The sequence below is a fragment of the Lactuca virosa genome, chromosome 2 (genome assembly GCF_052849685.1).
Source record: "Lactuca virosa cultivar CGN04683 chromosome 2, Lactuca_virosa_CGN04683_v6, whole genome shotgun sequence".
Taxonomy (NCBI): domain Eukaryota; kingdom Viridiplantae; phylum Streptophyta; class Magnoliopsida; order Asterales; family Asteraceae; genus Lactuca; species Lactuca virosa.
In genome coordinates, this window is record NC_136427.1 from 6,770,001 (window position 1) to 6,795,116 (window position 25,116).

At 35.4% G+C, this 25,116-nt stretch overlaps 2 long non-coding RNA genes across 9 annotated transcripts; one reads left to right on the forward strand and one right to left on the reverse strand.

Annotated features, from left to right (window-relative positions):
• The first annotated feature begins 9,041 nt into the window (after positions 1-9,041).
• LOC145156239 (uncharacterized) lies at positions 9,042-10,068 on the forward strand. Its single transcript, XR_013736558.1, has 2 exons — positions 9,042-9,169; positions 9,702-10,068. It is a non-coding gene; the product is annotated as an uncharacterized LOC145156239 (long non-coding RNA).
• A 6,600-nt stretch (positions 10,069-16,668) lies between these two features.
• LOC145158858 (uncharacterized) lies at positions 16,669-21,079 on the reverse strand. 8 transcript variants are annotated; one of them, XR_013737333.1, is made up of 7 exons: positions 19,591-21,079; positions 19,446-19,496; positions 19,274-19,310; positions 18,498-18,555; positions 17,941-18,404; positions 17,340-17,536; positions 16,669-17,257 (listed from the first exon to the last, which is right to left on the reverse strand). It is a non-coding gene; the product is annotated as an uncharacterized LOC145158858 (long non-coding RNA). The 8 variants fall into 8 exon arrangements; XR_013737332.1 differs by having other exon boundaries at positions 17,941-18,555; XR_013737327.1 differs by having other exon boundaries at positions 18,498-19,310.
• Positions 21,080-25,116: the final 4,037 nt, after the last annotated feature.

Consider the following 25,116-nt stretch of genomic DNA (forward strand, 5'->3'; position numbering starts at 1 on the left):
ACTAGCCCTACACTGGTCGGTCCCAATCTGGTCTAGACCATCTGTCCTCATACAGTCCCAATTTTCACTACAATGTTGGAGCCAGTTCCTGGTTAATCTTGGGTCGAACCGGTCTTGGTTCCAGGTCGGTCTTAAACATATGAAAGTCAGTCATGAGTTGGTTAAACTGGCCTCTACTGAAAAATACTTGGTTTTTTGGGTCTAGTAAAATCCATCCAAAACAAACTCAAAAATCGGATTATACCTTTAAAGGATGCCTTGCCTAACGCCTGAATTAGTGGTTTATATAAGGCTTTGTGTGCCTTTTGTTTCCTTCAACCCATGGACGTGGGATGAGGATGTTTTGCTAACGCACCTCCCTTCTTTTCTTACTAAAATTTGGGCCTTTTTGTTTCCATTATATATATATATATATATATATATATATATATATATATATATATATATATATATATATATAATTTTTTGTAATTTATTGATCAATGAAAGAAGTTTTATACAAAATAAATCCATTAATACAAAATTTGAAATAAGTGATTGATTTAAACTTAAAAATAATTGAAACAAAAAAAATGAAAAACTAAAACAAATCGAAAAAGCCTCATTGATTTAGGGTTAGATGTGTTTGGATGCTTTTTTCTTAACCAATACTAGCTCTTTATGGACTATTGGGCCTCTGATGAGTACGATGAGCGTACACAGGAGTACGCTCGGCGTAATTCTGGTTTCGTGCAACGTCAGCTTGTACCTTGTGCTTTGGGGGTGAGTATGCAAGGCGTACGCTTTTGGTACGTGGGAGTTCATTTCGGGCCTTTTGGGGTTTGGTCCATGAGATATTGGACCAGTTTTGGGAAGGGTAAAATGGTCTTTTACCCATTAGGAAGTTGGATTATGGATTGGGCATTGGATTTTGGGTTATCAAGTCAGTTATTAATTAAGTTGTATCTATTGTTAGTTGGTGCGAGGTTATCCGATTCATTGACCCGAGCAGTTTTGGTTATCAGCGGATTGAGGTGAGTCTCCTCACTGTACCGTGGGTTGAAGGCACCAATGCCGGCCCACTAGGATATGTTATGCTTGTTGTCTTTGTGACTCTTGCATGGTATGTTGGTTTAGGCCTATTTGTATGTTGGTTTAGGCCTATTTGTATGTTGGGCTAGGCCCATTGTATGGCAGGCTAGGCCCATTAGTATGTTGGGCTAGGTCCATAGATCAGGAAGGGCTAGGCCCATTGTATGTTATTTAGGGTACTAGCTGTCTTTGTGACTCTTGCATTTGTAAGTTGAGTTAGGCCCATTGGTTTGGCAGGGCTAGGCCCATTATGGTGGGTTAGCCCCAATATGTGGGCTGGGCTAGGCCCAATGGTATGTATGGTATGTGGTATTTTGGGGAACTCACTAAGCTTTGTGCTTACGGTTTATAGTTATGGTTTCAGGTACTTCCAGTTCGGGAAGGAAGGGCCCGACTTGATCACAGTGCATCCACCCATGTTTTCCACAATATGATGATTCTGGAATTATACTCTGATAACTGTTTTATTTTGATACACTTTGAATGTTTGAATAAAATATAAATGGTGTTTTGGTTGGATTAAAAACAATTTTTTTTACCTTATAATTTTTGGGACGTTACACCAAAGATATATGAAAGTTCAGAAAACAGTGGGAATTTAGATGAGCGTAAAGGATTTGAAGGTAGTAAGAGTACACAAATGAGGTAGAGACTAAAACTCCCACCACCAGAAGATTTACTAAACAAAGAACCCATTAGACATGTTTACTAAGGTTGTGACAACATATAAGTTGAATTATGTATGACTTCATCTAACCTTCTAGATACTTGAAGAGAAGGCGAATAGTAGAGAGAGATGGGTTTTATATAGTCCAATTTTGGATGGAAGCATAATTGTTAACCAACCTCCAAACGGGAGATTGTTGAGTTGTGGAGCCTGATGTGTGGTTTAGTCTACGATACTCAAGCACAAGATATACGACGCTCGAGTAGAAGGTATGTAGTGCTTGACACAAGGTGTGTGGTACATGGCACAAGGCTTGAGATGCTCAACATAATGTTTATAATGCTCAATAAGTATATCCATGATGCCCGATCCTACAGTCTACGGTACACGGACCAGAGGGTTCAGTTGATGACGTTTTGGGACCGACCCACAAGCAATTTTATGGCGAACTTGTCATTATAAAAGATCCCATTGTACCTTTTAAACGAAAAGCAAAAAAGCATGTACGACATACATTATTATAATAAAAGTTTCTCTCTAGTTCGTGTGTGGATTAATCAATCACTCTGATTGTTTGAAACATGTTAAATCGTTGTATTCTTTATTTTTTTTCTTCGTATCTTTATTATGTTTGTTGTGTCTTAAAGCCTGGTGTAGGATAACATTTTGCCGTCATCGCGCGCCTTGGCGCCATCATAATAAGCCTTTTAGAACACTGAACACTAAGTAATATATTATGAGCTATTTACTAAATCTACCACCTAATTCGCAAAAAAAAAAAAAAACAAAAACAAAAACAAAAACAAAAAAAAAAAAAAAAAAAAAAACATAACAAAACAAAAAAAACAAAAAAGAAGAAGTAGAAGGTTTGCTAATTCACTTACTTTGAAATCAAGTTCACAATTTTTTACATTTTTTTTTTGGAAATGATGTCATTTGACAAAAAAAAATGACATTATTTCAAATAATTTCTATCTTTCACCTTTTTGTCTTTCTCTCATTCCCTTTCTATCTATTTCTTCTCTTTTCCTTTATCTTCTCTGTTTCCCATAATTTTCTTTACCTAGATCTCAAGTTTCTCCCCCTCTGTGTCAGTCATTCTTATATTTTCTATCTTTCACTCATTTTTCCATATTTTAATGTTAATATGAAGAGATAGAGAAGATCATATTAGACACTAGATGGGTGGTGTGTGTGGTCTTTTCCTTTTCTCTTTTTGGGTTTTGTGATAATGGGTGTCTCAAAGTTTCCATTTTTCTTTCATCTTCTTTGTGGGTGTTGTTTGTATATATTGGAACATAGAACTAAAGAAGAAGAAACTCATAAAAGGAAGAGGATAAAATTTTATTGTCAAGACATTAAAATGGATTTCGTCATTTCTACTAACCTAATAAAAAAATATTCTTCTTTGATATTATAAAATTGTGGAAAAATACGGTAAAAGGAAGACGGAGTTCACGAATTAGCAAACTTTTTTTTCACAAACTAGGTGAGTTGACAAATTAGTGAACCTTGTTTCGCGAACTATGTAATCATTTTGTGATAAACGTTAAGCATCTTGTTATCATGATGTACTTTCCTTTCGTATGTGGTTATTTTAGTGAATAACTTGTATATTAAGGATATTGTAAATGCATATGAGATATTTGAAATATTGGTATTTAACTATATAATATGATATTCCTGTAGTTGGAAAGAGAATCTTACAATCATAGAATTAAGGGATATATTAGGGTTGAACTAATCTCTGGTTGGAAACACACATATCATTGTTCATTAATGAGATGAGTGGCATTATCAAATAACATTTTAGTTGATTTTTTACGAAAGACTTAATATTTAAAATAGACAAGAACAATCCCCCAAGAGTAGCAAAGCCAACTTGGTTTCCAGATACATGAATTTTGGATTGATAGATATGAAACTAAAAACAATTAAAACAAGTGATAGATTCCTATATATACAAAAATAAAAAAAAATATATATATATATTAAAGAAAACATACCTGGCTCTGTTTTGTGACTCTGTATGCTTGCTGTTGCTGCTGCTTTGTAAAGACGATATATATGTGAAGTTGTGAAGAAATGATTCGATTTGTAAAGAAGACCACAATTGAGCATCTATACATGCCTTAATCATTGGTTTTGGGCCAATGAGGAATAATCTTTTCCATTTTGAGAGTAAAGGGGAATTTGACTTAGAAATATCACAATACATGTACATATAACAAATATTTGGATAAACATATTTTAGTTAGTTTTAAATTAATTATTGAATTTCAAGGACCAGTAGTAACAGTATAGATCTTTTGATAGTTGTTGGCTTATTGTTGATTGCATTGTAATGTTAGGTTCAACCTATTTATATCTTTCTGACTATCTAAAATAGACATTATCCATCTCAATTATTTTGTTTATTTATTATTGGTTCTTTAAATTTTATGCATTTTAATTTTTAAATGTTTTAGATATTTTGATATTAAACTCTTCAAAAAAATGACACAACATCTACAAAAGAAAGATCAAGAAAACAACAATCATATATGAACAGATTTCATTTTTTAGAACATTAAGAGCTTTAAAGCTTATTATTCAAGATATTAAGATTGGTGTGGTGGTTTTTTTAATCAAAGAAACCAAACCGAAAGAGAATTATGATGGAATATCAAAAGGTAACCCACAAGTAAAGTTAAATAAGATGCAATGCCCAATACACAATTTTCAAAGATACACCTCATGAAAAAAGCATGTAACTCACTAACTCATAAACATTATCAAGCTTGATTGATTAGCAAAACCCCCAAAACAAAGGAAAAATAGGAAGGTTACATCCTTGTCAAACCTGAAATATCCGTGTTGCTATGGTATAATTCAGTTTAAAACATTTCAAAAATGTCTCTTATTATTATACCTAGAGTGAAAATATGATGTTTGAACCTATAAATGTTAAGAGTGAAAATATGATGTTAATCTTGTATTTTAGTTCTCCAAAAAATATTACCAAATATACAATGGCAGAAGGTTGCTTGATGATCCACACACATACCTGATGATCCAGGCACAAACAATCAAAGTTGGCCTGATGCTCTACCTTTCCTGATTATAAAAAGACCATCCAAATAATAATAATAAGAAAAAATTGTTATTTCTTGCATTTAATCCGAAAAATGGTTTACATAATTAGTGTACGATAGCATCCTACTTTAACATATACATAATCACATACAAACACAACACACATCACACACACACCACTACTAGAAAAAGGCTAATCTAATATGGTTGAAAGTATAAATATAATACATAGGTTGAACTGTATTTACATCATACAACCATACTTGATGTCACTCATAACCATACTTAGTATCCCCATCCCCATCCCCATCCCCATCCCCATCCCCATCCCCATCCATTCCTTTCCAGCCATTCCGGAATGCACAATTCCTATTCAGCAGCCAATTACAAACCCTATTATATGATTCCATTCCAACCAAACCTAATCAACTAGGAAGATATATTAAATGGTACAATATTAAAATGAACAGTGATCCTGTTTTCATTTTCAAAATCAAAACAAAACAGAACATCTACAATGAACCACCTAGTTCATTAAACATAAAAACATTCTTAGTTGATTATTCTTAAAACACAAAACACAAATGATAGCATCCTACTTCTATAAACAAAAATAATTAATTAAGGAAAAAAAGTTTTAAGTGCCATAATTGTCAAAGTACAATGCCCCTTATAATAGGATGATAAATACCAGATGAGACTGCACATTTGGCATCTTCTTTTCATCAAACTCATTCTCCTTAAAATGTACTTTTGCAGCCTTTTAACATACAACAATAACCAAAATACGAGTAGCCAAAATCTATATAAATTTTCCATAAACAAAACTTTCATATGTTTCTATTTTATTATTGTAGTTCACAATAGTTTCTTATCCAAGCATTGTACTTCCAAAAATCTATGAAATTATAAAATTCTACTTTAAAAAAATATAACCAATTATAGCCAAATTTTCTACAAACAAATAATATACTTACATTCAGAAACCCATGTTGTTGAAAAAACTCAAACTCATGTTAGGATCGATACACTTAACACACGACTCTAAACACACACACAGCTCACGAAAAACAAGAACACAAGGATGAACACGAGGGATTTAACGTGGTTCGGTCCTTCTCTGACCTACGTCCACCGGTAACTAGGAATTTACATTTCTTGGTGCTAATCTGCACTCTTTCTGTGTTACACTAGATACAAGTTTTACAAATACAGAATAATCTCTTATATAGAGATGGAAATCAGAAGTAGTCAAAAAACACAACTGGGTCTTCATTCAACAATTGTGGCTTCACAACTTCACATTGTTCCTGCCATTTTTGACCAGCTTTTCTGTGGATTCACACTCAACATTTCTGTGGATTCACACTCAACATTTCTGTGGATTCATACTCAACAATCTCCCACTTGAAGCCATGGAACAATCTTCACCTGTGCTTCAACTGTGCATCTGTATTTGATCTTAACTCCTTCCTAGTTACCCTGACCTTCTCTTCAATTAACCTGAAGGCCAGTTGAAGCTTTCGTTAGCTCCAACGCATCAGTCATGGCTAAGTCTGCCACTGACCTATTCTCTGTCTCCACCGGCTTCCACTGAAATGAACTGCCCGATCCTGGAACATCCTGAGAACAAACGACACTCTCCATGTGAAGCAGATAATCTGGAGAGACTTTTACAGATGGAATACTGGTTCTCTTAACCCACTGTGTTCTGGGTATTCTAGCTGAAACAAAGCCCATGCTCCCACTGCTATGAATGCCCTTGACTGGTTTTTCTGAACCGTTCCAAACACGTTCAACCTGAATCTGACCTGTGACTCTGGGTTTGCCATCTGCAAAGCAAACCTTCTTCTGTCCACGAAACTCTATGAACCGGATTTTGTTTTTCTTCTGAACTGGGACGGTTACTCCCTCAGACGGTAAACTGATCATATATAATGAACCCCTCTTATGTCCACGAGCAATCACAAGATTTCCTTTGACAACCTTCCACTGCCCATTCCTGAACTTAACCTCGTGTCCCTGTTCATCTAACCGCCCAACAGAAATCAACTGTTTCTTCAGACTTGGAATTACCCGGACATCCTTCAAAGTCCATGGACCAACTGGAGTCTTCAAATCTAAGTCACCTATGCTCGTCACATCAAGAACCTCATAGTTCGCCAATCTTACCTTACCAAAATCTCATTCTTTCAGATTCTGCAGTGCTTCACGGCTGTGGGTAGCGTGAAATGAAGCACCCGAATCCATAACCCAGGAATCCACATTGCTCTCCACACTACAGATCAAAACATCATCATCTAAATGGTCTACTGCAACGTTAACTTCTTTCTTGTCTTTTGGACATTGATTCCTGAAATGTCCAACTCTTTACAGTTCCAACAAGTCACATCATTTCGAGTCCTCGACTGACTCCTTCTCCTGTTCCCGCTCCCACTACCTCTGTTATTTCTTCTACCTCTGACCGCATTCAATTGTTCACTTGATGATTCCCCGGAATTTCTTCGTCTGACGTCTTCGCCTAGAATTAAATCCCGAATTCCCTCAAAAGTGAGCTCTTTCGATCATGCGGAACTAGTAACGGCTGTAACTGTTCCGGACCAACTGTCAGGTAATGATGATAACAGTAGTAAAGCTTGAACTTCGTCCTCAAATTTTATTCCCACTGACCCAAGTCTGGATAAAATCGAGTTCAAATTGTTGATGTGTACTGTAACTGAACTTCCTTCCCTCATCCTCGTGTTGACTAGTTCCCGAATCAGGAAGACTTTATTTGCTGCCGACGGATTCTCGTACATATTAGACAATGTCTCCATGATTCCCTTTGCCGAGGTCTCCTACAAAATGTTGAAGGCAACATCCTTTGACAAAGTCAGTCTAATAAATGTCTTGGCCTTCTTATCCAAAGTCTCCCAGTTTGCTTGTGTGATCGCCTCCGGTTTTTCACCTAAAACTGCGTCCAAGTCTTTATGCACGAGCAAATCTTCAATTTGCATCTTCCACCAACCAAAATCTTTCACATCAAACTTCTCAATCTGAAGCTTATTGCTTTCTGCCATTTTCTGAAAGATTAGGGGCTAAACTGCAATTTTCTGAAACTTCAGGGGCTAAACTGCAATTTTCTGAAAGTTCAGGGGCTAAACTGCAATTTTTCAAATCTGCTACAGTGTTGCTACAGTGTACTTCACATTGTTCCTGCCATTTTTGACCAGCTTTTCTGTGGATTCACACTCAACATTTCTGTGGATTAATACTCAACACATAATGCCCTCAGAGCCTCCTGTTCTCTTACAAAAATGAAGAAATGTTTATCATGTTACAGACTAATTCATTTGTCATGAGAAACTTCTCATTTGAAAACTTGCTCTCATTTCATTCCTCCCACATAGGTGTTGTTTCTTTTTGACTTACGTTGAATATGATGAGAAAGGTAAAATGGTCATTTACAAATTGCCCTTGTTTAATTTTTCCTTTCATTTCCTTAAGTGTCGTTATTTTTTCAAATATTTTTATAAGAAACTGGGCCACAAACATTAATATTAAAAATGTAAATCTATTGAAAGATTCTTGTAATTAAACTACCTGATGTTCTTGCCTGGTAGCATCATAATAAACCTTTGTCCTGTTTTTTAGCCTTTTTAGATTATATCACAGGTAGGTTTTAAAGAACTTATTGTTATCATTAAAAAATATTATTTGATATAAGTAATTGTATATATATTACTAAATTTTTTATCAAGGTATCCTACTGTTTCATCTGGTATGAAACAATCCAAAAAGATGTTGATCTTGGTCTAAACCTCAACTAATGGAAGTACATTGATATAAAATAAGAATCAATGAATATGTAAAACAATTGTTAGTTTGTTACTATATATTAAATTTAAAGTCAAAGTCGAATATATGAACTTGATATGTAAAAAAACACAAGTTTAATCTAAAATTTAAAAGTTATTTTATGTGATTTAGAGACCATATATATCCACAATGAAATACCACGTTAATGATGATTTTAATTTTTTTTCAATTGAGCTTGTGATTTTGGGTTAAGCACAATGATCACCTTTATAATTTACTCTAAACTTTACTATACAAATTGGTAAAATAAAAGTATTAACAAATTGAAATATATATATTTTTTATTTGAACGGGTTAATAAATATCTAATTAAAGATAATACGATAAATATATAAATGACTAATAAAATTTTGATAAAGTACGCCCATGATGATATGGAATCACAAAATGAATTGTAAATCATTTGTATTTTTCCCATTTTGCCCCTGTAGATCTTCAAAACTGATCGTCAATCGATTTCAACAGTGATTCGACGAGTCTTCAATTTTGAACAACCAGGTACTATTTCTAATCAATTGTTTAATTAATTTGACAGCAATTGATAGGGTTATTTAAATGTTCAAACTGTTCATTCAATTTCAAATTTGGTCATCTGATTTGTGTTAATGGGAGTACTTTGTCATGCGTATTGCTGGTTGATAACCCTAGAAAGTTTCTCATGCTCAACAAACTCAGACTAAAAAACTTAAGGTTGATAGCATATGGAAATTTCGCCTCAAATTAGCTAGGGAACTGCATATCAGTGAAACTTACGTTTCTTCCTCACCTGTCACTGAATATTGAACAATAAGTAATTGAACCGCAAATATATTAAACTTCTGGAAACTAAATTTAAAGAGTCGCAAAGAAATAACGATAATAAATGTGCACAATAATAATTAGATTACATAAAACCTCAATTTAAAGTATATCATGAGCTTCGATAATGTTCTGTTTTGATTTTAAGCTTGATGAAGTTGGTGAAAGATTCTCACTTTTGAAATCTTAAATTGATTCGATTATTTTCTTTTCCTTTATCCTTTTTTAATAGACTGTTTGGTGGAGGGAGAAAAAATGGTGAAGTTCCATGATCAGAACTTGAAACAGATGAAATTTGTTGCTGCTGTAAATACTTCTGGGCTACTTGTTGGAGTGACTACTGATAATCGAATTGAATCAAGGTTTTTGTTTTCTTCAACAATGTAATTTCTAAATCTGTGTATTATATCATCCTCCTTTTGTCTTTTTCTTTTTTTTACTTTCATTTTTTGTCAAGGTATTGTACTTCAAAATTTCTAGCCATTTACGACATTGTACATCAGATGTTTTTTAAAGTACAATGCTCTAATAGGAAGAAATGAAAGTGGGATGCTATAATAAACAGATTAATAAAAGTACAGTGCTATGTTTTCTGATTAGCCCTTGTATATACCCATGTTTCTATATGTAGGTTTACCTTGTGATTTTATTAGTGATATTGTTGATGTCAAATTGATTTTATACATTGTTTAAAAAGGTAATTCACAAGTCATTTGCAAACACCAATGAAGGATTTAATTTCAGAAAATTGACCATGATTTTGTTGGCATTTTTAGGGATAAATGCAAGAAATAGCAATGAACTTCTCTTTATCGTGAATTATAGCATTCTCCTTTCATATGCTTCTGTTACGACATTGGATTTTTTTTTTTTTTTTTTTTTTAATTTTAACTTTTATTTTTAAGGCATTGTAATTTGAACGATCTACCAATTGTATGGAGCAAGTGTGAATTCATTGTGCAAGACCACAAGTTTGGGCATAAGCAAAACGAAAATAAAACTTGTAAACTCAGCTTTACTTGGAAGACTTTAAAGAACATAAACATAAATAGCTTCACCTGACACAAAACTTCAACCGGATAACACCAAAAAAATAACTAAATCTAAAATCCACATTTCACACTAAATCTAGAATTGTAATTTGGATTTTACTCATTCTAGCAACCTCCTTCCAAAATCTTTCATGATTATACTGGTAACCTAATGAGTTGACGAAAACTCAGTTAGCCAAATTTAAAAAATTATTTAAAAATCAATCTCAGTAGATAAAGTATGTTGCTATAATTGGTTCGTGACATTAAAACTGACAAGTAACCAAAGTAACAGGTGGAAGAAGGTCACTGATTGCGATAATTGCAAAGAAATTGAAAGGAAGTTGCTATTATGAGTAAAAGATAAAGTATGTTTTTTTATATTCAGGATAGTTGGTAAAGTACAATGCTCCTTTCACTAGCTGCAGGTTTCACATCTTTTCCTTTTTTTATTGCATGATGCTTCAGGTAGTCTATCCAATAATTTGAACAACAAATATAGTAAATAAAAAGTATGTGATAAAGAACATATATGCTGATGCTGCCCTTAATCATCAATGAAGCAGCATCATTATTGACAGGGACAGGGTATATAATATGTAATACACAAATTATGCATGCCAATGCCATTATATATAAAATTTTGTTTCTTGTTTCTGTCCAAGACTCTTAGAATTAATTATTCGAGTGCTTATGATCTTTTTAGTGCAACCAACAATTGTCCAATTGGGAGTGTGGTTACTATGTTATGAACCGGATGCATGAGTTGTTGAGTATGAATCCACAGAAATGTTGAGTGTGAATCCACAGAAATGTTGAGTGTGAATCCACAGAAATGTTGAGTGTGAATCCACAGAAAAGTTGGTCAAAAATGGCAGGAACAATGTGAAGTTGTGAAGCCACAATTGTTGAATGAAGACCCAGTTGTGTTTTTTGACTACTTCTGATTTCCATCTCTATATAAGAGATTATTCTGTATTTGTAAAACTTGTATCTAGTGTAACACAGAAAGAGTGCAGATTAGCACCAAGAAATGTAAATTCCTAGTTACCGGTGGACGTAGGTCAGAGAAGGACCGAACCACGTTAAATCCCTCGTGTTCATCCTTGTGTTCTTGTTTTTCGTGAGCTGTGTGTGTGTTTAGAGTCGTGTGTTAAGTGTCTCGATCCTAACAAGTGGTATCAGAGCCTTGGTTTAGCTCCAGAGGGTGATCTTCAGTTTTTTGGTCGACATTTTTTTTCGTCAAAATCGATTTTGGTGTATACCGTTGGAAAGGTCTCGTTCCGAAGATTCCGAAAATATTTTTTTCTGAATTTTTTGACCACCGGAAGACGTCCAAATCGCCGGTCAAAGGTTTGCCGGAATAGTGACCGGAAAAACCAGTTCCGCCGGAGAAGACGACACTGTAGCGCCTGAACTCGCCGGAGAAGACGATACTGTAGCACCGAAGTTCTGCCGGAGAAGACGACACTGTAGCGGTACTGTAGATGTACTGTAGCACAACGTCAGCGGTGACGTCAGCAGACACTGTAGCGGTACTGTAGATTTGAAAAATTGCAGTTTAGCCCCTGGGAGCGGGAACAGGAGAAGGAGTCAGTCGAGGACTCGAAATGATGTGACTTGTTGGAACTGTAAAGAGTTGGACATTTCAGGAATCAATGTCCAAAAGACAAGAAAAAAGTTAACGTTGCAGTAGACCATTCAGATGATGATGTCTTGATCTGTAGTGTGGAGAGCAATGTGGATTCCTGGGTTATGGATTCGGGTGCTTCATTTCACGCTACCCACAGCCGTGAAGCACTGCGGAATCTGAAAGAAGGGGATTTTGGTAAGGTAAGACTGGCGAACGATGAGGTTCTTGATGTGACGAGCATAGGTGACTTAGATTTGAAGACTCCAGTTGGTCCATGGACTTTGAAGGATGTCCGGGTAATTCCAAGTCTGAAGAAACAATTGATTTCTGTTGGGCAGTTGGATGAACAGGGACACGAGGTTAAGTTCAGGAATGGGCAGTGGAAGGTTGTTAAAGGAAATCTTGTGATTGCTCGTGGATATAAGAGGGGTTCATTATATATGGTCAGTTTACCGTCTGAGGGAGTAACCGTCCCAGTTCAAAAGAAAAACAAAATCCGGTTCATAGAGTCTCGTGGACAGAAGAAGGTTTGCTTTGCAGATGGCAAACCCAGAGTCACATGTCAGATTCAGGTTGAAAGTGTTTGGAACGGTTCAGAAAAACCAGTCAAGGGCATTCATAGCAGTGGGAGCAAGGGATGTGCTTCAGCTAGAATACCCAGAACACAGTGGGTTAAGAGAACCAGTATTCCATCTGTAAAAGTCTCTCCAGATTATCTGCTTCACATGGAGAGTGTCGTTTGTTCTCAGGATGTTCCAGGATCGGGCAGTTCATTTCAGTGGGAGCCGGTGGAGACAGAGAACAGGTCAGTGGCAGACTTAGCCATGACTGATGCGTTGGAGCTAACGAAAGCTTCAACTGGCCTTCAGGTTAATTGAAGAGAAGGCCAGGGTAACTAGGAAGGAGTTAAGATCAAATACAGATGCACAGTTGAAGCACAGGTGAAGATTGTTCCGTGGCTTCAAGTGGGAGATTGTTGAGTATGAATCCACAGAAATGTTGAGTGTGAATCCACAGAAATGTTGAGTGTGAATCCACAGAAAAGCTGGTCAAAAATGGCAGGAACAATGTGAAGTTGTGAAGCCACAATTGTTGAATGAAGACCCAGTTGTGTTTTTTGACTACTTCTGATTTCCATCATTATATAAGAGATTATTCTGTATTTGTAAAACTTGTATCTAGTGTAACACAGAAAGAGTGCAGATTAGCACCAAGAAATGTAAATTCCTAGTTACCGGTGGACGTAGGTCAGAGAAGGACCGAACCACGTTAAATCCCTCATGTTCATCCTTGTGTTCTTGTTTTTCGTGAGCTGTGTGTGTGTTTAGAGTCGTGTGTTAAGTGTCTCGATCCTAACATTATGGTCATCTTCATTCCCAGGACAAGAATTACATGGCCTGAAATACTAGTTTAATATATAAAATACCAGTTTAATCTTCCTTCTTTTCTTAATAAGATAATGAAAAAAGACAAAAAGAATGAATTAATTGACAAAGTCTTACAATTTCCCTATCATTTATTATATAAAATACTAGTTTAATCATCCTTCTTTTCTTTATATATCACAGACATAATTGCCCCTGCTGAAAAATAACACCACAAAAGTATTATACATTTACCCTTTTAGTCTTGATAGTTCTATAAAGGACGAGTTTAAAAGACAAACATAACCAAACAGATTGTTTCCATAAAGAGGCAACGATCGATTTTAGTATGCATTTCACCTCTAAGTCGCATCATTTCATCAAACATATGAAATCAAGTGTCCTGATTGGTTTGTTTTTCATTCTCACAGATTGCATATGTTTGTACGTTAGAACAGAAGCTTATTCTTCTTTCATAAGACTGTTTAAAAGTACGTTGTTATTTTTTGCTTGACGTTTAAATTAGAAAGTGTCTAAGGGTTATCTTAGATTAGATTTCGCGATTCCCAAACATATTGTCAAAGTATCATTAAGAGCAATCGGTATGGGCCAAACGAGAAACAACGAAGCCTACGTGACGTTTGGCGACGGCTGCGTAACGGGGGGAACACCGCCCCCCCCCCCCTGCTCGTTGCAACTCGTCGAAGGTGGATCTCGTTGGCGTGGCGACGGGAAGAAACGGATGAATTGTGACCGTTTGAGTCTTTAATTTGCAACGGTTTGAAAAAAAAATTAATTATTAAAAAAAAACAATTTATCCTATAAATACCTCCCATTTTATAAAAAATTTCACACACTTTCTCTTCTCCTCTCTACATACTTTCAATTATTTTCAAAAAAAATATGGATCCTTTCGACTCGTCCGATGATTCAGATGACGATATTTTCTTTAGGATGATGTATCATTATTACACTACCGACCTGCTACAACCAGACCCAGCCCCACTACTAACAAGACGTGCGATGTTAAACAGAAATCGCGAGGAAGGACACGAACATTTATATCGCGATTACTTTGCGGATAATTGTGTATACGGGGCGAAGGACTTCAAAAGAAGATTTCGTTTGAGTAGGGATGTGTTCTTACGAATCGCCAACGCCTTGGAAAGCCGGTATCGTTTGTTTACTATATTTTTATACAAAATAAATAAAAATGTATTACATGTTTCTTTAATTTTACAACATATGCAATATATTTTTAAACTGTAGTTAATTTATGTTTAGGTACGAATTTTTTCAATTAAGATATGATGCTAGAGGTAGACGGGGGTTTACAACGTTGCAGAAATGTGTTGCGGCCATTCGTTTGATGGCTATGGGGGAGTCACCCGACACCATGGACGACTATATGAGAATGTCCGAAAGAACCGCAAGAGAGAGTTTGTATACATTGTCAAGGGGTGTTGTTGAAACTTTTGGAGACGTGTATTTGCGGAAACCTTCGTTGCATGATTTGCAAGAATTGTATGCGGCGCATGAAGAACGCCATGGGTTTCCCGGAATGATCGGAAGCATTGATTGCACACACTGGAAATGGAAAAATTGTCCGGTAGCATGGAAAGGGCAATACGCAAGTGGTCATCACGGATCACCTTCGTTGGTGTTAGAGGCTGTCGCTTCTCAAGATTTATGGATTTGGCATGCATTTTTTGGGGTTGCGGGTTTCAACAACGACGTCAACGTTCTTGATCAGTCGCCAATATTCGACGATCTTTTGAATGGAAAAGCCCTGGATGCTCCTTTCACGGTGAATGGAAACGAATACAAATATGGGTATTACCTTACAGATGGAATATATCCTCAGTATTCCACATTCGTGAAGGCATTCCGCCACCCGGTTGAAGAACGAGACAATTTTTTTAAGAGAAGACAAGAAGAAGCACGTAAGGATGTGGAACGTGCTTTTGGAGTGCTGAAGGCGAAGTGGCATATAGTCGAACATGCAGCACGACCATTGGATTTAGAAACTTTACGATATATCATGTATGCATGTATCATAATGCATAACATGGTAGTAGAAGATAAAGGGCGAAATATTGCACACTATATCCTAACGGAGCCCAGACACGTTCAGTTTCAACCAGGAACAGCAGATTATTTGCATCACGTTGTTGACATTCAGGACGCAAATAAAAACAGACAACTTCGAGAAGATTTGGCGGATTATATCTTCTATGGTAACAATAACGATAACGAATAGCGTTGTATTGTTTTTTTTTTTGAATTTGATGTTATTTCTTTTTTTGTTTTTGGATATTATGTGTAATTTAGTCTTTATGTTAATTTTAATCTTTAAAAATTTTTAATTGTTTTTTATAATTTTTAAACATTATGTTTTATTTATTTTTTATATTTAAAAAATATTTGTCTCAATTTAAAAAAAAAATCAAAATAAATAAAAAATATATTATAAAATGGAAAAAAAGTTGGTGTCATAACAAGATACAACATGTTGCTCATTTCCTCACTTGGTGTTATAACACCATTGATGATGTGGCATGTGATGTGGCACCAAAATGATGTTACATCTAGTTGCCCACACCTTATGGTCTAAGGAAAGTGAACCAATCTTCAACATATCCAAGAATTTAATTGATTATCAAACTATCCCATTTTGTAAACATTTCTAAAGGATAATATAACATTGATTAACATGTCACATATTAACAATGCAACTACAGAATCTTTCCAAAACCATCCCATTTCATGAAATAGTGAGAAATAGAAGTTGGAGAATAGTCAAGGCACCATAGGTGCAAATTAACTCTTTGACATTAGTTGTCATCGTATGGTTTTCATAACATTAAAAAAAAATAAGACATAAGTAAGCTTTTAACTTCAAATCTTAACATCATATTTCTTTTTTCTTTTTTTAACTTGAAAATAGTATAATTACCTTATATTAATATATTATTCATCTTTACTTTATGTGTTCTAATGCAATTTAAGTGTCTGCCCCTGTTGACCAATATACCCCTATATGGTAGAGATGTTGAAAGTTGAATGCCATTAATCCAACAACAGGCCTGTTTCTTTTTGTCTGAAAATGTGTCTGTGTTGATAAAGTGTTGCATATAAAATGTCTATTTCTTTGTAAGTATGAACGAACTGTATCAATGTCAAATAAAGGATCATTTTACATGTTCTGTTATGAAGTTGCAAATGGTCATCCAAGCAACAATTCCAATCCAAATAAAGCATAAAAATTACAAACCATTTACAAAGCATACAATTTAAAAATACAAATCCATAATCTCATATCACAGTAAAATGCTAAATTTAACCCCCTTTGTGGGTTCTAAATGAAAAAAATAGTAGATGGGTGTTTTGGTATAAATGGGTACGCCTCTACTCCATATTCCCCAATGATTTCTACCCCACAATCACTCAAAAGTTTCCCGTTTTCATCAAGGAACACAAGATGAGGGATTCCATTAACTTTAAAAGATTCGTCTAATGCTTCTTGTGTTTTGGAATCAGAGAATGGAGCAGTGAGGCATAGCATTTTAGAGAAATAGCCACTGGTGTTGAGAATTGTACGAAACAATACAAATCCATGACCACATTCCATTTATAGTCTTGAACAAATCATATATAAACCCTAATACTAGATAAGCAACTTGTTCTCTGGCCAAACTCATGACTCTATGAACATATCATCAACCCATTTCCAGAAAGCACCTTTTTTTTTGTTTGGATCCTTTACATATGTAGCAAAAATCAATCACATACCAACCATATATATATGGAAAAAGGATATGATAAAGCTTAGTTAAACATACCAAGCCATCAGAGGAGACGGGAAGAAGAATGGTGGAGACGAAAAGAAGAATAATCTGTCCATAGATGAAGCGCTAACTCGATTTACGAAGGAGCCAAGGAGGAGTACGTCACTTACAGCCATGTCACCACTACTCTTATGCCATATCACCCACACTTATGCCATGTCACCAAGTATTAGGCCACATCAACATTTAACCTGTAGGAACAGGTTACCAATGGGTGTGATTTGAACAAAAGTTATACTTTGTTGTTTTTTTTATAAAACTCTTAGTTGAATGGTATTTTTTAAACATACAATACTTTGATGGTGTTTTTTGAACGTTTTTAAAACATACTTACCCTTATAAGTCATTTTCCCTTCATTTTATCATATCAACAATATCTCACATTGACAATTAGTGCATTTCAAAAGATCCAAATGTGTTTTCACCACTATAATTCATGTAAAGGAATCCATCTTCATCCTTAATTATTTTCTTTGTAAATGGAAGACATCAAAGCACAAAAATACACGGGATACGATCTAATCAAATAGTAAGAATCAGAAATTGATACATTCACAACATTCTATAATGGAGGGTTATCAAGAGGTGCTCTAACCTTTTTAGAGATCTGTGATGTCAGTTTTATGGGTATCACCGAAGAAACATAGAGTGAATCTCTTTTCAAATCACACTTTAATCTTAATTGCATATTTGCGATTTGAGGCATTTCATCTTCTCCATCTCCCACCGATGGTAAATTCAATGTGTTCTGTGATACAGATAATCTTAATTTCCAGTAATGCACACGCAAAAACAACAAACATATATGCACACAACACTCATATAGCACACACATACTCAGATGTTAATTTTTTTTATAAACGACATTTTTGCCCTTCATTAAATCCGACAAAAGGCATACCTTGAAAAAAAAAAGGTTCAATTAATGCCTTAATATAAAGAAATGAAACATGGAAATGCAAAATTTAAATGAAACATGGAGCAAAATCCGTTTTTCCCCACGTTCAACTACCACTCAATCCAGCTTCCGAGGCACTCCAACATTTTACATCAAACTACCTAGTATAAATCAAACCCAAGTGTCAATAGATGAGTTTATGCTGAATGTCTATCAAACCAAAATACCTTGGATTGAAAACTTTATGATCTCACCAATAAGGTTGTCATGTCCAACACTTAAGGTTCAAACATACAGCCCCATCCATTCCATCTGAAGTTGAAAATTTTATACAACTCATTATAAAACAAAACCCACAATTTTAGTTTGAACAAAACATATAAATACAAACATATTATAATAGATTTTTGTTGAATTTATTATACAATAACATAATATTAAAGAGGTTCATTAATAAAACATAGCTAATAATAACAATGTATATTATTTTGAACACATATAAACACAACCACTCTCACACCCAATGCCACACACACACACACTCACCACACAACCACACACACAGTGCATGTGTAACGGTATTCTGTGTGTGGTTGTGAATGTGGAAAAAATCTGTCAGATGAATGCTAAAATATAAGAAGCTGTCAAATGAATGCTACAAATTAACATCATACTTATATTATGGTAAAAAGAAAGATACTTTCCTTTTTTCTTACAAAACAATTGTACGTTATCATTAATAACAGTTCTTAAAAACATTTAATTTTACTTTTTTTTCTTTACCAAAGCATTGCACGTAGAAATTACATTGCTATGATTGGGTGAATGTTGTCAAAGTATACCCTATTATAGCATTGTACTTGGAAAGTACAATGCTTTAACAGGGATATAAATCACAATGACCATGATTTTTAACAGGATTACAATGACAATGCTTTCACAGGAATATAAATCACTGTATATGATAATCCAGCTCAGCACCCATGTAAGGAAGAAAAAAAACAATAATCATAGATCCATTGAATCTCACAGTTGGAAGGTACATATCATGCTTCAAATAGAACTTCCTGAAAACAAAAGAAAGTTTTTAGGTCAGGTGTCCTTCGAAGAGGAGGGGATCTTTAACTAAATGTCCACCTAGAAATTCACGGAGAAATAATTTAATTTCAATATTATTCCATCAAATAAGCTTATTTGAACACCTTGCATCGCTTGGGGATGTAATATAGTAGTTCTAGATCAGGGCCACCCGCCTAGTCATCCAAAATTAAAGAAATTTAGAGTGAATATAAAATAAAGAAAATAAATACTTCAGAAAACTTAGCAAGTAAACATCTCTTAAGATACCTTTAAAATAGATAGTGAAGGTTTCAACATACAAGAAGCGAGTTTTATTGCTTCTTCTCACATTTGAGCGGTGAGTGGCTCTCCATTTTACAGGTTTAGAAGAAATTAACAAAATGAATTCAATTGCTACTGCCAGACCCTATTTAAACACTCATATTACCTTGAAATCATCCTCTGCTTACAATTAGCAACCCATATTTAGCTAATTCATCAATTCTTTCCGGTTTGACAATTATTCAAGAAAGTGAAACTCACAATTCCAAATCAACTAACCATTTTTCACAGGGTCCTTTCACAGCTATTATCGTTTACCATGAGAATAACACAAACATTCCATCAATTTCATCATGTAATAAATTTAAAACACCTTGATTAATCCATAACTAAAGTACCTCTTGGAAGTGTAATTTGTTAGAGTGTATATTGTATTATGTTTATATTGTACAGCCCATTTGTATTTTGTATTAGCCTAGCCCATTTGTATCTATTTGTTCTTTGAGATGATGAGCAACACCAAAGCCATAGCAATGAGTTTCAAAAAGCTCTCTCCAAGAGTCATAGTTCATTCTATCAAGATCAAGAATGATGGGGATGGATGAACGTATATTAGCAATACCATATGGTTTTTCTGTGATTGGCGTGAATGCAGAGTTCTTTGGTGGAACTTCTCCTCCAGTCATGATGCACACAGAAAGAAGAAGAAGGAATCTGAGATCAGAACGTATATCTATTTTTTATTAGCCTAGCCCATTTGTATTTAAAACACCTTGATTTGGTTATGGGAAAATACTCTGTTATCATGGTATCAACGCTGTAGAATCCCTTCCTTTTTTACCTCCTTCTTTCTCTCTAACCCTAAAGGTCTCCAGCTTTCTTTTCTTCCTCTCGTCTGCCTCTTGCCTTCTGATCTCAGATTCCTTCTTCTTCTTTCTGTGTGCATCATGACTGGAGGAGAAGTTCCACCAAAGAACTCTGCATTCACGCCAATCACAGAAAAACCATATGGTATTGCTAATATACGTTCATCCATCCCCATCATTCTTGATCTTGATAGAATGAACTATGACTCTTGGAGAGAGCTTTTTGAAACTCATTGCTATGGCTTTGGTGTTGCTCATCATCTCAAAGAACAAATAGATACAAATGGGCTAGGCTAATACAAAATACAAATGGGCTGTACAATATAAACATAATACAATATACACTCTAACATAATTCAACAAGAAAGAGGCTGGGTGGGGTAGACCAACAGATTTTCGGCCACTAGGGTTACTGCCAACGAAGTGCCGCCACAACTCCACCTTCGGCCACGGCTTCACGGCGCTGCTTTCTTCTTCGCCACATCTTTGTCTCGACTGCTCTCTTGTTTCTACTAATTACACACTCACGACTAGACAGCAGCACCAAGGGTCAGAAACCCGGTGCACTCGAGGAAGGTGTGTGTGCGTGTTTTTGTCCCGATCAAACACACTAGAAGCCTAAATTCCAATGTGACCCATATGCGTCGGTTATTTTGACAATAAAATCATTTATATATTGTTGCTATGTTTTTTTTTTTCTTTTTTTTCTAAATATTAAATAATAAAACCAATATCATTTAAAAAGGACAAAAAATTACATACATGGTCCATATATATATATATATATATATATATATATATATATATATATATATATATATATATATATATATATATATATATATATATATATATATATATATATATATATATATATATATCACATATTCGCAATTTCATTCCTAAATTTTTTTCTTACATAGATGGTCCCGGGGTTTGAATTTATTGGGTATTTTGTCTTGGAGGCATGTAAAATGACTTTGGTATCTTTTTTTATTTTATTTTAGTTTTTAACTAATTTTAATTAACAAAACAAATTAAAAAGTAAAAAAGAGTCACACTCGTCTCTCTCTCTCTCTCTCTCTCTCTCTCTCTCTCTCTCTCTCTCTCTCTCTCTCTCTCTCTCTCTCTCTCATCAAACAAGAAAAGACTTTACTGCCATTGTTCGACCACCACTGCTGCATCATTTTTATGGACACAACCATTACCTCTGACAACGTCTTTCCGGTGACCACCATTGCTATTTTTGTAATATCTTGAACATGAATATGAAATTGGTAAGATCTACAATCATTCAACCCAACAAACCTATAATCTAAAATCTGAAAATCATTTTTCCATCCTAAAACCTTAAATTTTGAAATCATTCAACCTAATATAATCCTAAAACCATTTCCATAACATGTTGGAGAAGTCCTCATATGAGAAACCTTGAAAGCTATGATCAGAATCTACCATCGATTTTGTAGGGTGAGAAGGCGGCAGAACAACAAGCAAGTAGTATGGCGACAGAGCAGGAAACAAATGGTGCATTCCAACTTATTTTCTAATTCCTTCAAGTAAGGTTAAGTATGGTTTGGAGAAAGACAGAGCTCGGAGACAATAAGGGAGAAACGGAAGGAAACTGGTGATGGCTAAAGAAGGATAGACGGTAGCTTAAAAGATAATCGTCTATGTCCGATGGTGGTGTTCTTCAATTGAAAGAAAAAAACATGACGGGCGGGAGAGATGGGAACCGAAAATGATGGAATGAGAGAGAAAGAAAGGAATATGGTTAAGCAGAGAGATGTAACGACCTAAATTTTTGTTTTTTTATTTAAATAATTTTTATAAAGAAATATTGACTGTCATTACATTAACTAGGAAAGGAAACTATGTTGGTAGGGCCTAAGTCCGTTGAGTAGAAAGAGGTAATAGAAAGCGAGATGTAATCCATATATCATAACCAAGTAATGGATTTGGTTGATCGGTCACATGACTATGAGATTCTAAAGATGTAAATAAATCTTCAAACTAGTGATAAAGGTTTAATATTTTATTAAATAAAAAATAAAAAGACCCCACACCCAACCTCCCCTTACCTTCATCGATGTCATTTTCAAACTTAAAAAAGACTATGATACCCTTTATTCGGACTTAACCCATGGGACCTTGTTGGAATCACGTGTTCAAGACTAGGGATGAGCTTTTTAACCGAAAAACCGAACCGGAACCGGTTGGAACTGATTAATGGTATTCGGTTCGGTTTCTGTCCCCCAATTCATCATTTTCGGTTTTCGGTTATTTCGGTTTCAGGCCGGATGGAACCAGTTTAATTATGGTATTCGGTCCGGTTCTCGGTTCCCCGTTTACTCCTTAATCGGTTTGTGGCTCTTTCGGTTGAGGTTCGGTTTACATCCGTATTCAAGACCTTGCCCGATTTTTGTAGATGTTAAAAGTACATCACATGAGCCAAGATCGAACATGGGTTTTAACTGGGATTTAAATGGTTTAGGATCAACAGTTAGTTGATAGGTTTGTTTATGATACACAATATCTTTATACTAGATTCAAATGTGAGATAAAAGATTGCAAGCATTTGAGCATGAACACCTTGGGCTAAATCAACTACTAAAAAGGGCACCGATTAAAAACTTCCCTAGGTGATAGTAGCATTGGTGAACACCAATATAGAGAGGAGATGAAGAAAAGTTATCGATAATGGATAGTGAAAAGGATGATCGATGATACTAAGGAAAATACAGGGAAAAAATAGGAGTTACCTAACATATACAGTGATTATGGCGGATCATCAACCATGGGTGCGGATGGTGAAAAAGGAATGGTAGGTGTTAGGTCAAGGGCGGGGGAGGGGGGGAGGGAGTCATTCGTGGAAGCTTTAGGTGTAGGAAATAGGAATTAGGTTGAGATTCAGCTTCTAATTTTAGAGGGAGGATGGAGGTTGTGGGAGTGAAGGGTGGGTAGTATGTGGGGCCATTGTATCTTTTAATAATAAAACTTATTAAAACGGATATTAAAAATGTAAAAAAAAAAGGTAAATTACTATTTTTAAGTTTAACGGTGACCAAATCCACAACAAAACTAGGCCAAAAAAACTAAACTATAATTTAGAAAGTTGTTGGTCTGGATCCAAAGAAAATGGAAAACCATAGGGATGAATTTTGCAATTTTGTCTTGTAACAACCCAAATTTTCCAATAAAATCTTTCACTTAAATAACGAAATCATTTCCGTTAAATATAAAATTTCAAACACATTTGTTTCCAAAATCAATAACATCAGATAATTTATTCACGAAATCAGAGTGTCCCCAAAGAAAATGACAGAGAGTGCATGCCGCGCCATCACACCGGGCTCTTGCCCTTAGATCCTGAAGTATCTGAAACAACCAACAAATTATAAGCTAATTCTTAGTGAGTTCCCCATAGCATACCCCACACAATCACATAAACCATATCAATCACATAAGCCATGCATACAAACATATAAGGATGTCGTGGACTCCCTCCAGGGTCATACTCCAGGATGTCGTGGGCTCCCCCCAGGGTCTTATACCTATGTACCATGGGCTCCCACACATGGTCTTAAGTACTTGCCATGGGGCTCCCCCAGGGGTCTTCACATATCTAATCAATAAGGTACTAACACATTCACATATACATGCATACCATACATATCAGTAGTGATTCCACAATACACACTACAACTAACTGAATGGGTCGGCCTTGGTGCCTTAGACCCATTGGTAGAGTGAGGAGACTCACCTCAAATGCGAACAGTAGCTGAATAGGTCCAAGCTCCGAGTATAAGCTCTACCGAATCCCTAAACATAAACGACTCCTTAGATTCAACTCAATCCTTCAAACCATTAAAAGTTAACCTTGTTCAAAGTCAAAGTCAAAGTCAAAGTCAAAGTCAAAGTTGACTCAACTCGTCGAGTTACACATTACCTCGTCGATTCTACCCCAAAGTCAGAATCACGATATTGCAATCTAACTCGTCGAGTTTTCCTACAACTCGTCGAGTTCTCCCGGTTCTTAACAGAATCGGGGCAACCCTGACCCAACTCGTCGATTTCACTTATGAACTCGTCGAGTTCTTCAGTGTGCCAACCCACTTAATGTATTAAGCCATTTTTCTTGAATCCAAAGGCTCCAAACCTCAGACTCCCATCCATAGAGATGTCTAGAAGGGTAAAGTTTCCAACTTTACCCCCAAGGACCATCTAATAAGCTTTAGACCCACACCTTAGCTCCTTTAAGGAGGGTATTGACCTATTAAGCCCCTAAACCCTTGCTACAACGTTCCATATTTCAAATCTAGTGTCTTAAGGTGGATTAATCACGTAAAGTTTCCAACTTTACGTCCATGCAAGATAGAAACACTCTCTAGGGTCCATTTTAGGCTTTATAATGAACATAGGGCAAGCATGGGACATAGGGACCAATAAAGCTTGCAACTTTAAGCTTCAGGAAGTCTTCTAGGGGTTAGATCTACCCTATCAACCCCTGGAATCCTCTTATTCATGGATAACTCGATCAAAGACCCAAAACCAAACCAAAACTACAAGAGATGAGATCTAATAAGCTACATGTCAAGGTTATGGCTTATACCTCCAAAATGCAACCTTTGATGCAGGTTTTCTGGATCTAAGCTCACTCTTTAAA